The sequence below is a fragment of the Antrostomus carolinensis genome, unplaced genomic scaffold (assembly GCF_000700745.2).
Source record: "Antrostomus carolinensis isolate BGI_N321 unplaced genomic scaffold, ASM70074v2 scaffold11435, whole genome shotgun sequence".
Classification (NCBI taxonomy): Eukaryota; Metazoa; Chordata; class Aves; order Caprimulgiformes; family Caprimulgidae; genus Antrostomus; species Antrostomus carolinensis.
In genome coordinates this window covers 89,168-105,046 of record NW_010318445.1, presented here as the reverse complement: position 1 = coordinate 105,046, position 15,879 = coordinate 89,168, and the positions used below count along the sequence as shown (strand labels likewise).

The 15,879-nt window shown below is 35.9% G+C and overlaps 1 protein-coding gene across 3 annotated transcripts in view; it reads right to left on the bottom strand.

The window, feature by feature from the left end:
• The window catches only part of AFDN (afadin, adherens junction formation factor), a 92,282-nt gene that overhangs the window by 23,312 nt on the left and 53,091 nt on the right, over window positions 1-15,879 (bottom strand). The window lies entirely within an intron of this gene.

Here is a 15,879-nt window from a genome sequence, read left to right as displayed (position 1 = left end):
CCCCCCCCCACCTTTTCCAACTCTTTTCTTTTGGCAGCAAAAACATTCATTACTCTCACTGTTACAATAAAGTAAAATAAAAATCAAGGTGAAGATTACTCAAAAGCTAGTGTTATACATGGTTTTCTAAGTAAGTGAAAGACCTATTTTTATTTATTTAATCTTGAGTTAATCCCAAATTTTTTACTTAAAAGCCAGAAAAAAGGAATCCTTTCAAGTCCTATGATTCCAGATGAACATTCTACATGTCCAGATTTTTCATAATAATTGCTTAAGCCATACTTAGAGAAAAAAAGGAAAAAAAAAACACAATAAATAACTGAAGCAAAGACACTTTCTTTGTCTGGAAAGAATATAAAAGCAATAAAAAAAATGTTGTTACTTTTTTTTTTTTTTTTTTTTTAAAGAAGGGCGTTAAAGAAACATTGATGTAACTGCAGAATATTTTTACCTTTATACCAGAAAAATTGGTTCAAGTTATGAGAAACACAGGTCAGAAGACAGCTAGACAAGCATAATGAAAACTGGAATCATGCTTCACAGATCTATTTTTTTCCCCAAGCAACCAAAAAGCACATGGGGAAGGATGATCTGGTTGTCAGAACACGTAGACTTCCGAGACATACGAGGCAAGAGTTCTTCAAGACTTTAAGGTGACATGGAATAAGAGGGAACTTCTTAGAAGGATGACTAATATATCCTTGTATATTAATAACTGATCCAACAATGGATAAGAACCTGTTAAGTTTTTACAAGGAACAGAAGTTTTCAGAGAAGCCCTTAATGAGTATGCTGTTCACCATGCTCATAAATGTTCCAGAAAAAGGGCAAACAATAATGTAACTAAATTTACCATATACAGAATTTATCAAATAAGTCAAAACCAAGAGTTGGAGAAGGATCACATCATGCTAAGCAATGGAGCAACAGTGATGGGAAAAAATTTATTTAACTTGTGCAAATTTGAATTAATGCTCCAACCTTGTAAGGGACCTGTCCCCATCAGAGCACTCTTGGAAGAACCAATTACCACCTCCCCTTGTTGGAAACTGAAAATTAAGATATTTGGGTTATGTGCTCCTTCCTCTGCCTGGAACCACTAAATATACCTAGAGGCAAGCTCCTTTACTTCCAAAGTCAACAACAACTCACCCACCCACCCACCCTTGTAGTTACAACCTCACGCATCATGTAATTATATGGAATTGCAGGGACAAAACAGCAGCTTTTCTTGGAGGCCAGACTGACCAAGACTAACCAGAAGCCTCTGAAGCCACCTGGGACTGACACTGCTTTTATTCAGTCCTAACTTCAAAGGATGCTAGCAAGAAACTCATCCCCTTGAGTCCAGGAATTGAGACAAAGATCTGCCTAATACATTCAAAGATTAGGTAAAACCAGCAAATCTGTGGAAGAACACTGCCACTTAAAACAGTGCAGATATTAACCAAACAATTTTGAGATTGCAACTTTACCTGGTACTCATTAATTACATTAGACACTACATCCATACACATCACCTTCTTGATGCTTGATTATGATTGTTAGTGCACATTAAATGAAGTTGAAACCTTCTGTTTAAGCCCATGATATGTGCACTGATTTGCAGATAGTAATGAGATAAATATTTGCAATCGCACAAATAACCATATAATAGTTTCTAAACTGGCTTTAACTTCTCAAGAAAGATCTTTTTAGTCACTGTTTTCAGAGCCATCTGGAAATCAACAGAACTAATAGTAAAACACAAAAAACAGAAACCACAATGGTCATTAAAAATCTAAAAGGTTCACATTTAGAAAACTGTTTAAAATCCTCATTACTCCCTTACAAAATGACACCAGCAGAACCACAAAGCTCAGACAATAACAAGGATGATCAGAAGTATGGAATAGCCTTTTTGAGAGAACCAACTAAATAGACACAGACTCCTCAGCTTAGCAACAATCAAGGAAGTGCGAGTCTACAGGATTATGAGTGGCACAGATTGGATTATTTATCGTCTCTCTAATCATCCAACAGAGAAATCTTTCTTACTCATGCTACCACAGCTAGCATATTTAAAAAGTAAAAAACAAAACAAAACACCACAACAACAACAAAACCCAAACCTTTTTTTCACAGAATTTCATAATTAAATTGGGAAACCGCGAGGAACAAGAATGCTGTAGATGCCAAAGTGTAAACATGCACAAAAAAGGTCACAGATGCATGGGATGGCCCTTCAAGGGCTTTCAGGGGGGAAAAAAAAACCAACCAAAAAACAAAAAAACAACCAAACAAAAAACCCCCAACCAACAACAACAACAAAAAACCAGATATAATGCACTGTGAAAGAAATTCTGAAGTTACAGAAAGCTAGAATCTGAAGGAATCATCTTACATTTGTTTTGTTATGTTCTTCGGCTAAATATCCCACAGCTGGAGGATACCAGATGAGATGGATTTCTGCTCTAACTGTCCCTATACTCCAAGCCTTACAGTAATTCTTCGTTACAGTTTGAAGTAGCTGACATTTTAGTCCCTGTTCCTTCTTTTTTTCATGTTTTCATGAAGCCTACACAGTTTGTCAATCCCTTTCCTGTTTTTTTAAGAAAAGTTACGAGCAGATGTGTTGGCTCCGAGTCATATCACTTAATATAAAATTAATGACTTTAGAAAGCATAAAAAAATTATTTTAAAATAAATCTCCATTCAGATTACATTAAAAAAAATCAGCTACCACATCTACTCACATATTATTAGGACAAATGAGTTCCTTCTCTGCCTAATTCATATGCCATTTAATATGTTTCTAACAACATGCCTGTGCTCTCACTTACACTTGGGAAGACTTCTCACTAGGCATCTTCAAAGTTAACTCATCATCTTACCCTAAGCTTTTTAGTAATTTGAATCCAAATTCTTAATTTCTATTGAAACAGACTTAATTTTGCTTCAGTTCTACCTTCCAGGAGACTGCCTTAGAAGGAAATGTACAGAATTAAAGACACAAAAAGGATGTTAATATGTAGTCAGACATGCATACTAAACTCCAAAGTGAGCACAATTCTCATACACACCACGTGGATTTTTCTCCTATCATTTACTGATGTTACAATAAAACAGGTTTCTTTGTAAACTGCTTATTAACCTGCTTTTCTTTCAAAGGAATGTGAAAGTCAACATAACCAATACCACATCACCAAAACCAAAACAGAGCAATGACATGCGTGTATCAGTAACAATAATATGGTAAACATTATTTTCAGTTCACTTTACTTTCTCCAATCCTGAATACCAAAAGCATGTGTACCTGTAAAACTGCTAGTCCAAACAGAAGAGCACAACTGTGGAAAGCAAATATGTAGCCAGCACAAAAAGACAGTTCATTCTGCCTGCCAAGATTAACCTACTAGAAACTTACAGCACATTTTCTCAAATACATATATACATACACAAATTCATCACCTCAAAAACCCCTACAAATATTTTCAGAAAACCAATGCAGTAAATTCTAGATTGGGGGGAAACAAGCAGCCTCTCATCCCTTCATCCACAGTAGTAGGCTTCCTAGTGCTGCCAATCTACCTGTTTTCTCCCACAATCCTTGCAGGAAGTGAAATGATAGTACTCTTTTGAGGAAAAATTTGGGAAATTCTTAGCCTTAAGTAATAATTTAAGGAAAATTTTCAAGGTGCGTAACTGGAAAAAACCCACAAACCTACTATTGCTGCTTCAGTTCACGTGAGTGACAATATTCCAGACCTGAACTGCATCAGCCTAACACTCTACTCTAAAGGCCTCCTTTGTTTAGCTCTAAATGGTATCTGTTGTTACAATGCATAGCCAAAGCAGAGAACCATAGGGAAAAAAGTTTTATAAGGAAGGTATTAGTTGATCAGAATTAGACAAACAGTGAATTGTGGACTGAAGAAAGGGAACACGATATTTAAAAATTCTAACCTCAAGTACATTAGATCCAAACTTCAACATGAGAAACACTTCCATTCTGTGCTTTTATAATACAGGTAAATAATCATTATGAAATATCAACCTAGACCATATAAACTGCACAAAGCACAGAGAACTAAATTTGGAGATCAGCAGTGGAGCACTATTTACACATTTCAGTATTTTTTAAAAAAATGTTATACTAAGTTAAATGTTATACTAAATTAATTGCTATACTGTTATACTAAATTAATTAGATGATACTACCATTAAACTCATACAGAGTGTCAGAAAAAAAACCCAAAAACTAAACACCAGCCTGCTCCCACACTGGCTTGCACTTGGACCTGTGCAGGCACCACTGTGCCGTGGCAGGTCCCATCATAGACCTGGCTGAAGGCGAAGCTGACCCCTGTCCCCAGCCCCCCTCCTCCCAAATAAAACCCGTGTCTTCAACCAAATCAGCTTCCTCCAATTGTTTACAGCGCAGCACGACTGTTCATAACCACACAGGGAGGGGTGGGATCAATAAGGGAGGGTGACATTACTCTTGTTAAGCTCCTCTGCCAACTTTTATTGGGTTACAGCAACTGTGTACTGTGTCATCCTCAGGGGACGTGAATATATAGGACAAATATCAGGTAGGCTTTTCACATCATACCCTGAACTGAGCTTTTTAAAGCCAAAAGTCCTCTTTAAGAAGGAAAAGAAGAGCCAGGGTTTGTTCATCTTTTTAACATAAGGACAATTTACCCTTGTAAATTGTTCTTATGTTACCCGGGCCTACAAGAAAGCTGGGGGGGGACTTTTTATAAGAGTAGATTTATAAGAGAGTAGATTTAGATTAGATATTGGGAAGAAATTCTTCACTTTGAGGGTGGTGAACACTGGCACAGGTTGCCCAGAGAAGCTGTGGATGCCCCCTCCCTGGAAGTGTTTAAGGCCAGGCTGGGTGAGGCTTTGAGTAACCTGGTCTAGTGGAAGGTGTCCCTGCTCGTGGCAGGGGGGTTGGAAGTAGATGATCTTTAAGGTCCCTTCCAACCCAGACCAGTCTATGATTCTATGTTTAGACCACACCTGTGAACTTCCAGCAGGGAAGTCATCTTTTTCATGAGCAATTAAAAAAATACCAATGGAGTTTGACCTAACAGAGAATATTTCAGTTTAAACACTGCTCAGGTAATTCCCAAATGGGTTAAAACAGCATGACATAAAATAAACAGTGTTTCTCTGCTGCAGCCTCAGACTCCACTATTTGGTGAACACTGATTTTAGCAAACATTTGAAGTTCATCTTAATATTAAGCTCTTTATAGCTGCATGGCAAATGCACCCAAAAGACACTTCCCAATTTTGACAAAGCCCACCCACTCTCCTCCTAAACACAAAGGATTCAAATCATCCTAACTTTAGCAAGGGATGGAGATGAATGGAGTATCTTGAGTTGAAGTAGATACATCCTGTTAAAAAAAACAAAACAAAACAGAACACCTTTACTAATGTAATTATACAATAGGATAAAAACGTCCCCATTTTTACCCCAGGAAGCTTAATTACCTCTCTGAGTAAAAATATCAAAAGATTCCTGAAAATCACCTTCTCCATGCTTGAGCTTATTCATCTTTATGATGGATGTACATAGCCAACACATGTGGGAAACTGACAACAATTATTAGGTCTAGTACTCAGAATGAAACCACATTATTTGCAATTAAACAATGTGTAAGAGGGGTTTTTATCATTTTACACTTATCTTAAGAAGTAATTTAATGTTTTAAAACAGCAGAAGTTTAAAGATGTTAACATATTGCATTTGCAAGTTTGGCTTACACATAAATTTAGTCAGACTATGAGAATAATCCTAAATTTGCTGTGACTTACAGGTTGCTGCAGGAACTCTATGACAATGGGGAACATTCTCTCACACTTAGATGGAATTTTAATAGATCTTCTAATCCTACTTGGGAGGGGAAGGCAAACAGAATACTTCTGTATACAGAAGTCTGCTTAGAACGGTAACTCAGGTCTTTATCCTAAATCTTAATGAAGAAGAGAATGTACAGGAAAATATTTGTTTAAGTGACCAGACTACCTCATAAAAAAATAAATAAACAATGAATCCTCCTCCAAGAAACAAAGCAAGAACAAAAGCAGCTACAGGTCAAGAAGATAAGCAAGACACTGAGTTCTGAAACACTATCAATAAATCCATCAATTAAAACTCATCAGAAGTTCTATTTCCTTTAGAACTGGTTTTATTGCATCTGTGTGGCCCACATACACTCTGTAACAATACTTAACGTGGGACAGAAAGGCAGGTAAGCTTTCATAAAAGAGAAATAACTTTATTTTTGTCATAGTAGCCTAGTTTTAAATAGCTCTTATCACAGAACAAAAACCAGTTCTGAAAAAGTTTACAAGATAGAGTCTAAAATTACAACTTTGGGATATAAATAAAAGCAAGGAAATAAAACAGAGAGGCTTGTTAAGTTTATTATACATTTGGATGATGATGATTGTTGGAAGTTTCACATCAGTACTGTTCATAGCTCAAGGGTTGCACAGTCCATGCAAATCTAACTCTTCTTTTGAAATTAAATGGAAACTTCATATTATTGAAGTGGTACTCATCAGGCCCTAGTTTAGTATAAGCATGGTTCAACAATGTTCAGCTAGGTTCCAATCTGTAACACAAGAGACACTTATTTTTCTGGTGATTTGTAGCTGAATTGACAAAGGACCTTCTTAAAAGTCTGGGTAGACTCTACACATGGATTGACACTGAATTGTCCGCATATGGAACAAATATTGCAATTCATTTCCCAAACACTGTAAAATACATAAATAGTGTAATTCAACCCCAAAACACTATAAATTTATCAGTAAAAGGTTGATGTGCCCACACTAGTACCTAAAGATTTAATTTTTTATAAAATACTTATGCAACTTCCTAAATCAATTATTTTCAAAGCAAAAACCCCTGACCTGTTAGAAGAAAAAACTAAAATTGCAGACTATATTCCCAAACCACACGGGAACAGGTAAATATTAAAATTGCAGAGGATTTCACAAACAAGAAATAAGTAACTTACACGTGTAAGAGAGAAAAATTAGCAGTAGTTATAATTTGTTTCAGAGGATGTTTTATCATTCCTTCACCACATAGAATAAAAAACCCAAAAACAACAATACATTTACGATATCAACAGAATTTAATCTAAAAATACAACCAAGAACTGCAGAGCACTTTCAGTTCATTCAAAAAACTCTCCATCTCTTAGATTAATGAATTCAGGCAGACTGGAGCCAACAAAAAAGGGGCTACATTAAAATCTTACCCGAGAGACAAAACCCTTTTACATTTTTTTTATTACATTCAATGACATTGATATATATATAGGTATATGGTTTTATACATATATACTCCCTATTAATTCAGAAAAAGTACTTGTTAAGTACTTATATTTGGGAAATTAATTAAGTAGTAACAAAAACTCTGTAAACTTTCATTTATAAATGTCTTCTAAATAAGCACTAGGACAACTAGAGAAACATAAGATAGTATCCCAGGGCACATCACCAGATATAAAGGAATTCAGTAAAGAATTTACTGAATAAACAAATTAATTGACTGAATTACTTTCCTGAAGGGCCCGAGAGATTAGAAAAGTTCTGAAAACTCATGTAGCTGTGGCAGTCCTCAAAATTACACAGCTCTGGTGAAGTAATGCTGATACTATATATTGTATCAGTCATGGATGGCACTGACACAGGGCAGGGAGGGGAAAGAAAAAGAAAAGGAATCCAACACTAGATTCCTTCATTAAAAGAGCACCTTGAAAGTGAAGTAATAAACCCTTCCAAATATTAGGTTTATTTATGGGATTCCCACTCTTCAAACCACACAGACTGTAAGTTGAAAAAAAAAAAAAAAATCTGTAAATTCACTGGGAGTGGGAAGATGGAAGGAAAACAAAGTTGATAGAACACAGCAAAGTCAATCATGCATTTAATGTGTCAAAAGAAAAAAATACAAAAATATGCTCAGCTCACTGAGATTCATGGCAGCCAAAGGTATGCAAAGATTTCATACCTGTGGTATTTGCCCCTTTTAAGCCTGCTTGACTACAAAAATTCTGTCATGTTTAAGAAGCCAAAAGACCAAGTTAGATAATGCAATCTAATCTCCGCTTTTGAAACAGTCTAACAAGAAACCACTTTCTATCACATCCGCCTATCATCTGGGCCATCTATCAAGCAACACATCAGTGTCCATACTTGTTTCACAGTTAGTGTTATTTTGCAAGCCCCTCCTTGCTCTAACAGGACTGCACCCAAAATATTCCATTTGCTTCAAAACTTACTACAAGACCTATAGAAACAGAAGAGGCAGCATTAAAAAACCCCCCAAAAACCATTTCTGTGGAGTAATCAGACCAGGAAGGAAAAGAACAAGATAAACTACACTGATCTGAAAAAAGAAACAACTACTCCTACATCAGAAGACTGTAAAGTTAAGGATGTACAAGACTACAGTAGTAACAAATTAATAAAATTTACAGAATTAAAGAAAACATTTAAGGAGAACACATTTTATTGCTAGTGTTGCTATGTCACAAGATGAGTTTTATAAGACTTTCTTGTCAGTAACACACAGAGGAAGATTTGGCTCACGTACATTACATCAGCCATAAAACTGGAGCACACCATATGGCGCAACTGTATATAAAGTAGTAGTTTGAAGAACAGGAACATCAGATAGAATCATCAGATAGAGAAGCCATAATGGCATACTGGAAACAACAGGCAGCTCCTTCTAGTGAGCATCACCACGCAGCTGGGTTCCCAAGCGAGTCACCCACGCCACGCGGGGACCTGCCCCCAGTGGCGTGATGGGCTGGGGGTGCTTTATGCCAGTGTAAAGGTATCAGAGTGGGAATGAAGGTCCAACTGTTGACAAGGTAATAACCCCTTAATAATTCATCTACTCCCATTCTCAAACATCATGCCCCACAGCTGGCTTAGGTGGATCACAAACTAGCTGCACTAACTGAAGTTAGTAACATTCCTGAAGTTTTAGTAATCTGTAGGATGACCTAGTTATTTCAATACCTACTATTAGAATTAAAACTATGAAAACTATTACAAAAACACTTTTCCAGTTGTTAGGAATGACAGTAAAATTGTACTATTAAGTAATTAAGAAAAAACTATGCATCTGCAAAACATACCTGCAGGTACGGCACCTAACCAAACCGGTAATGCTCCAGACAACTGACAGCAAGGCCTTGTCATTACTTGTTCTAAACCATCATCTGCCCATACCTGTTTAGCTCCATATACTTTGTTTATCACTCCCAATAGAACTGAAGCAATAAACAGGTTCCAATAAAGACTGTCAGAATCATGTTTGATTAAAGAAAAAAACCCCACTCTTCAATAACAAGTTTTTTTAAAATGTTACATGTATTAAAAGCTACTTTCATTTACATAAAATGCAAGAAAGTCTTCCTAATGACCTTTCAATACTGATTTGAAGATTTCTGTCTTAAATACATGACTATTTAAATGGTTTCAAGCTTTACATAAATAGTAATACGAAAAAAGTAGTCCTGAAGTGAAGGTATCCTTCACTTTCCAATTACAGTTTGACTAAATCCACAAAAAAAAGTCATATGGTTACCAACCTTTTCAAAGTCATACTTCAATTAAGTGGCTTCAGATACGAAGACTACCTGTCAAAACACTCCAATGGTTCACAAACCATTGGAGATTTTTAAAACACAAATAATTTTCCAGACTTTCTTGGATTTTGCATAATTATGCAAACATTTAAAACAATTGCATTTTAATAATGTAGATATCACATATACGTGTATGTATATACATACACAAATATACCTTGCTGAAATATTAGGACCTGTTTATCTCTCACAGCATTTCAAGGATGACACTGTTTCCCCAAATCAGCCTTTTTTGTTAAGTTTCTGTTGTATTTTACAAAACCGAAGCAGTTTAAAACCAGAATCAATCCCTGCAACTAAAATGTCTTTAAACAAAAAAGGATAGAAATGTAGCTCTCAAGCCTGATACCAGCCATCAGGACTGAAATATTTTAATCTTTTATCTGCCTACGCCCAGAGTAGATTTTACTGATTTTTATCAAGGCTAGTTCTCTGATTTCAGTTTCTAAAAACTTAAGAGATCTTCTATGTAAACATCCTTAAAGGCAAGTCTATGCAACAGAATCAAGTCTCAGTCTGACCTCCCTGGCAAGTAATTAGTCTAGAAGCATTCAAATAACCCAAGCCTGTAAGTGTTTTAAAGAATACCAGTTTACTAAACTATGCAGCCAGTTTACAAATGTACTCTCCAGGAGGCAAAAGGAAAGGTTTCTGATCACCCAAACACTCACATTCCCTAAAGCTGCATGCATTTCGTAGGTTGTATCTGGATGAGTATATATTTATCTATTTTATGTACTGAACATACTGTATCTACGACTCATTGAACTACTTGCTGTCAGCCCAGAGGAATGAGAAAAACCAACTTTGCAGCTCCCGGTCCTGCCTCCAGCGAGGACAAACAAACTTCTCTGGACTTGAGATCAGAAAAAACTCGCTTTGTCAGAAGAAGCAAAGGCCTTGGCTGCCTCAAGACCAGTGTAGAGACTTTGGAAATCTGTCATCATTAGAAAAAATACTTACTCACATGCCCTATATAATTTCCAAATATAAATGAGTTGAACCAGCCTACTGTATGTAAAACTGGTCTGCTAGATGTGGCTACAGCTGCTATAAGTCACATTGTACCCTGACTGGAAAAGGATTTTAAAACTGACCCATGTTCCACATACGTAAATTTCAGCTTTCCTCTCTCACATTGTCCTCCATGGTGGGAGGAAAAAAAATAAACATTTTTGGAGCCAGACAAATTACAGTCACAAGCGGGCAAAACATTTCCAATTAAACAAAACAGGTAGTGGAGCACCAAACTTTGGTGACAATCCACATCATTCATAGAACCACAGAATCATAGAATGGTCTGGGTTAGAAGGCACCTTGAAGATCAACTAGTTCCAACCCCCCTGCCATCAGCAGGGACACCTTCCACTAGACCAGGTTGCTCAAAGCCTCATCCAACGTGGCCTTGAACACCTCCAGGAGGACATCAAGCATTTAACTTCTATGAACAATTCTGTTATAGCTTTAAGTTGCACTATGTGGGAAAACAGCTGAAAAATAAGTGTCTTACTATTCAGAGAAAAAAAAAAAGCTAGATTGCAAGCAGTACAATATCACAGATTCCTCAGTATACGATACCTAGAAACTTTACATCCAGTGTATCCAGAAACTCTATTTACAAATAGCCTCAAAAGGAATAAATATAAAGGACTGAAGAGTTTTGTTGTTTTCTTTAATGGAATAAGGGTTGCCTGTAACTTTTTTATAAAAGAATATTTGCAATCAAGATTTGACTTGCACACAAAGCAAGCAAGTGAATATACTCCTTATCTTCATAAAGCATACTTTTCCCAGAGGATAAAAGACCAAAGAACCCAGCATGTTCTGTAATGGACACCCAGAAATGGCATTAATAAAATATGCAGTACTGTATCTTTGCGCGTATGTAGTAGTCTTTTTTCTTTTTTTTTTTTTCCTTTTTTTTTTTTTTTTTAAAAAAAGGTAATCAGGAACTTTAATAAGGCATTAGATAAACATGGAAAGCAGGCATGGTGACACAAATACCTGTAGCATCTTCTGTGCTAGACAGAAGTATGTGAGTTTGTAACACATTATTTCTCTCTCACTCTGGAAACTGAGTGCTTCTCAAAGGTATCTTCTTTGATGAAAACCAAAGCAACTAAACAAACTAGCTAAAGTAATTTGCCTAAAGTCTCATTCTGAGACTGGAATCAAATATGCAACAGTTGTTACCTAATTGTACTTCACTCTTGCTGTCAAGAAACAGGAAAAGTGGCAAGTAAAGGGAAAATGCTTCATATATGATATTTGTAAAAGACTAAACAAGTTTTATTCATTAGTATTTCTTAACCTTTCTGAAAAGGAAGTCTCTATTATTATAAATGCTACAACTTAAGATTCAGATGATATTCTACTAATGCATAACAGCACTCTTAATTTTTAAGAAAAGAAATTAAATACATGAGCCTGCCTGATTCCATTTTTCTTTTGTTAGAAATGAAAAAATCTTTTGTTGAGCGCAAGAAAATATATTGCTTGAGTTCTACTTCCCCAAACAAGGGTTAACTTTTTAATGTAGCTTTGCTATAAATATTCTATCAGCAAGTGACACACTAAGGGCTACTCAGAGTTACGTACCAATCTACAGGTTGTATTGCGGATTCTGTGACACTATTCCCTGTTAAGCTACGTCTGAACGAATGCCTCAGTGAGGGTACTTAGGCCTGTGGATAGGACTTTACAGACAAGACATACTGGGCAATCTATTTTGGAAAAAAACCCACCCCATATCTCTACACTTTTTTGAGAAAATGGCTGTTGGCTCTACAGCTATGGACAAATTACAGCTGAAAAACACCTCCCAGCACAATCTTCCACATAATGCTGCTCTGCAGTTTCAGATGGATACTACTTCATCCAGTATCAGTGCATACACTATCATGTACGATTAAGCACCTAAAATTCTACTTCAACTGAGAGCATCATATAGGAAAACACAGAAATTCTCAGCTTCTGAAAGTCTTTTTCATTAACAGGAGTAAAAACCTTAAAATTAAAATGCTGTATTAACATGTATCTAAATGGAATTTTGGAAGTTACTTGAATGCCAGAACTGAAGGAAACCTGGTAGAGGAGTTCTAGCTAAAGCCTACGTGCACTATAACTTTTGCGAGCTTGCTAGCAAGTGCCCGCATACAGAAGGCATTGGTGCAAGGAGGAACTGGCACATGAATTTTAAAACCTGCTTTGTTCCAGAAGGCATTAAATACAAATGTCTGGGTGACCCATTTACAGTATCACTCAAAATACAAGCTAATAAAAAAAAAGAAAAAAAAGACATAAACACTCTTCTTAGGCAGAGCTGCAGTCTCATAGCTTCTGAGAAGAAAAACCACTCAGTGCTGGCATAAGCTTTAGTTTTTATACAGCATATGAAAGCACTAGCAGAATTTTATAGAACAACTAGAAGGTACCAAAATTTAACCAAAAACCCAGCTGGAAGTTATGAATCAACAAGAAACAGGCAAATTGCTAACATGTAGCTACTTATTTGTTCATGATGAAGACTAAACTAGCAACTTACGTACTTATTCCTGTGAGAATGAGAAATATGTGCTGGAAATGCCAATTAAATACTGCACTTTCATCCTAAGAAGCCTGTTAAGGCAACAGCAGTAGTTCAGACTGCTAATGGAAACTAGTATTGAACACTAAAAAAACCAAAACAAAACAATTTCTAAGGGGCAGAAAATATCTTTAAATACTTAGAAAGCACAGACACAAGAAGACTTCAGATATCAAAGTATATGGAATCTTAAGAAACCTTAAGACTTAGAACACAAGAGCTAACACACAGTTAAAAAAAAAATCCCACCAACTGTCTCTATTTGCAATACAGAGTAGAGAGAATCAAATTTGTATATCATGCTACTAGTATTATTAACTATAAGCCTAATTTTAAATTTTTGGGGAAAAAAAAAAAAACAAACAACCCACAACATTAAGATTTTTAAATGAATGTTTAAGTCTGTTCCTTCTACTTAGATCACCTACAAGATATTTGTAGAACAAACTTTCAGAAAAAATTCACATCAAAATTGATATTCCTGGTATTCTCAAACCCTCCTTACATTTAACACCTTAAATTGACTGATAAATATAAAATGACAAGAAACAGTTCAGAAAATAAAGCAACTTAGGATGATTTAATTAAACCTGAAGAATAAACAAGGTTGCTAAATAATACAAATTATTTATGTTTAAGATGCCACACATTTGTTTTTAGAAAAGTAAGTCCCTTCCCCAGAATATTTATTGATGAACTGTCACACTCAGGGTGGAAATGCTTCTATTAAAAAGAAAAACCTTATCATCATCTCATCCTATTTAAGGAAGCACTGTGATGATAATTCATCTGACCATCTGTTAAAAAATCCCTAGAAAATAAACTCTGATTTATATGCCAGTAGGGGCATATACATATGTATTTTAAGACACATATATTTCAAGGTAACTTTTTCTGTTATAGTAACAGAAGATGACTGAGCAAGAAGTAGAAGTTTGCTATACTTTAAAGAACTAAACCATAGCATACTAATGAATATAACCAGCATGTGAAGTTTAATCAACAGAACCTGCTCTATTTTTACTGTAGAACACAAGAATCCCTTTTTTTGTCTAGTAGCAATCTAAGCAATTTAAATGCTCTACTCTGTGAATGCACTCAACATGAGATATCCTAACTGCATTGTATTTGCATATTCTGGTCTTTGCAGAAGGGTCTACAAAGTATTAAGAATCTTATATATACTGTTTGGGATATCAATTTTAATTATTCTACTTAACCTTTATAAGGGGAAAATAAGACTTTTATAGAAACCTGGATTAAAGCCATCTAATATGACAAGTAAACAGATCACAGGTCATGCTATCCATGCTCTGCCACAGTAAAACAGTAGTTATCACAACTGAAACTTTAAATATTAATAGTCACTTCCACAAATTTGAGAAGTGCATATGAAGAAAAAGATAAAAAAAATTAGTTCTTTCTTTCTAGATTTTAGGAAGTTAGCTACTAACATCTGACTGTATTTAACTGCATGCTGTATTACATTGTTGCTACACGAACAAATAGCTACTGGCAGGTTTAAACAAGCAAGAGAGCAGGAAAGAGTACAGGGATAGTATTTAAAACTTCAGAGAAAAACAGTCCCAACAGAAACCTGAACAGACTTACCATGGATTCTGTTCTTCCAACAACAGAAAACCACATTTTGATCTCCGGGACTACAGATCCTTGAAAGAAAAAAAACAATTCTCCACTTCTCTTTCAGCCCTCAACAGCAACTACCGCCCTAGTCTGCTGGATTTTCCAAGATACCCATCAAGATAACTCGGAGCTGGATGCTATGACACAGTGTAGCATTTATCAACACCAGCTATAACCAATACAATATTCAGACTCTTACGTAATCAGTTATGCTGTTCCGACTGCCATTTACTTTAGAGGCTTTATTAAACTTTGAAAACTGCTAGGAAAAAAAAAAAAAACAAAGAGAGAGCCCTTTTGCACAAAAGACAAAAACCCCTCCAAATTAAACAGGAAGTAATGTGCTGGCCCACAGATGGCTCAGAAGCCACATGCAAAAGCCCCCAAAAAGCGATATATTTTTAAAGTAAACTGCATGCACACGCTGCTTCCAAATCATCTGGATTTCATAAAAACTTAACCGCAGTGTGGTTGGGAGTCAGGCAGCTTTTAACATCAAAACATCTTTCAGGGTTAGAGCAACCAAATTCTGCACACAACCTCAAAAAGCAACACTGTTCCTGATGCTCGACCACTCCTACCAACTACATTGCCGTATACCTATTACAGAAGCTACTGCTAATAAAGCCACAGCAATATTACTGTAAGAAAACATGCAACACCTACAGAAGGGTAGAACAACAAGTTACCTTTCTGGATCACATTTGAAGCTATACAATTTAACTTAAAATACAAATCTGAGTAAAGTATTCAGTTTAAAAAAATGCTAATAGGTATTTTCCCAGTGTAAAAAAACCAAAACAAAACCCAAACATGCACAGCACTGTTTACAGTGCTCTGGCAGCTAACAGTCGTTTCATAACTAAACTTGTTTTCTCTGGTATGTACGCGTACAGCGTACATGGTTACTATGTGGTTGCTCAAAGGGGCTGTCCTGCCTCAGAAAACACCCTCACAGCAAAGTGAGGTGAAC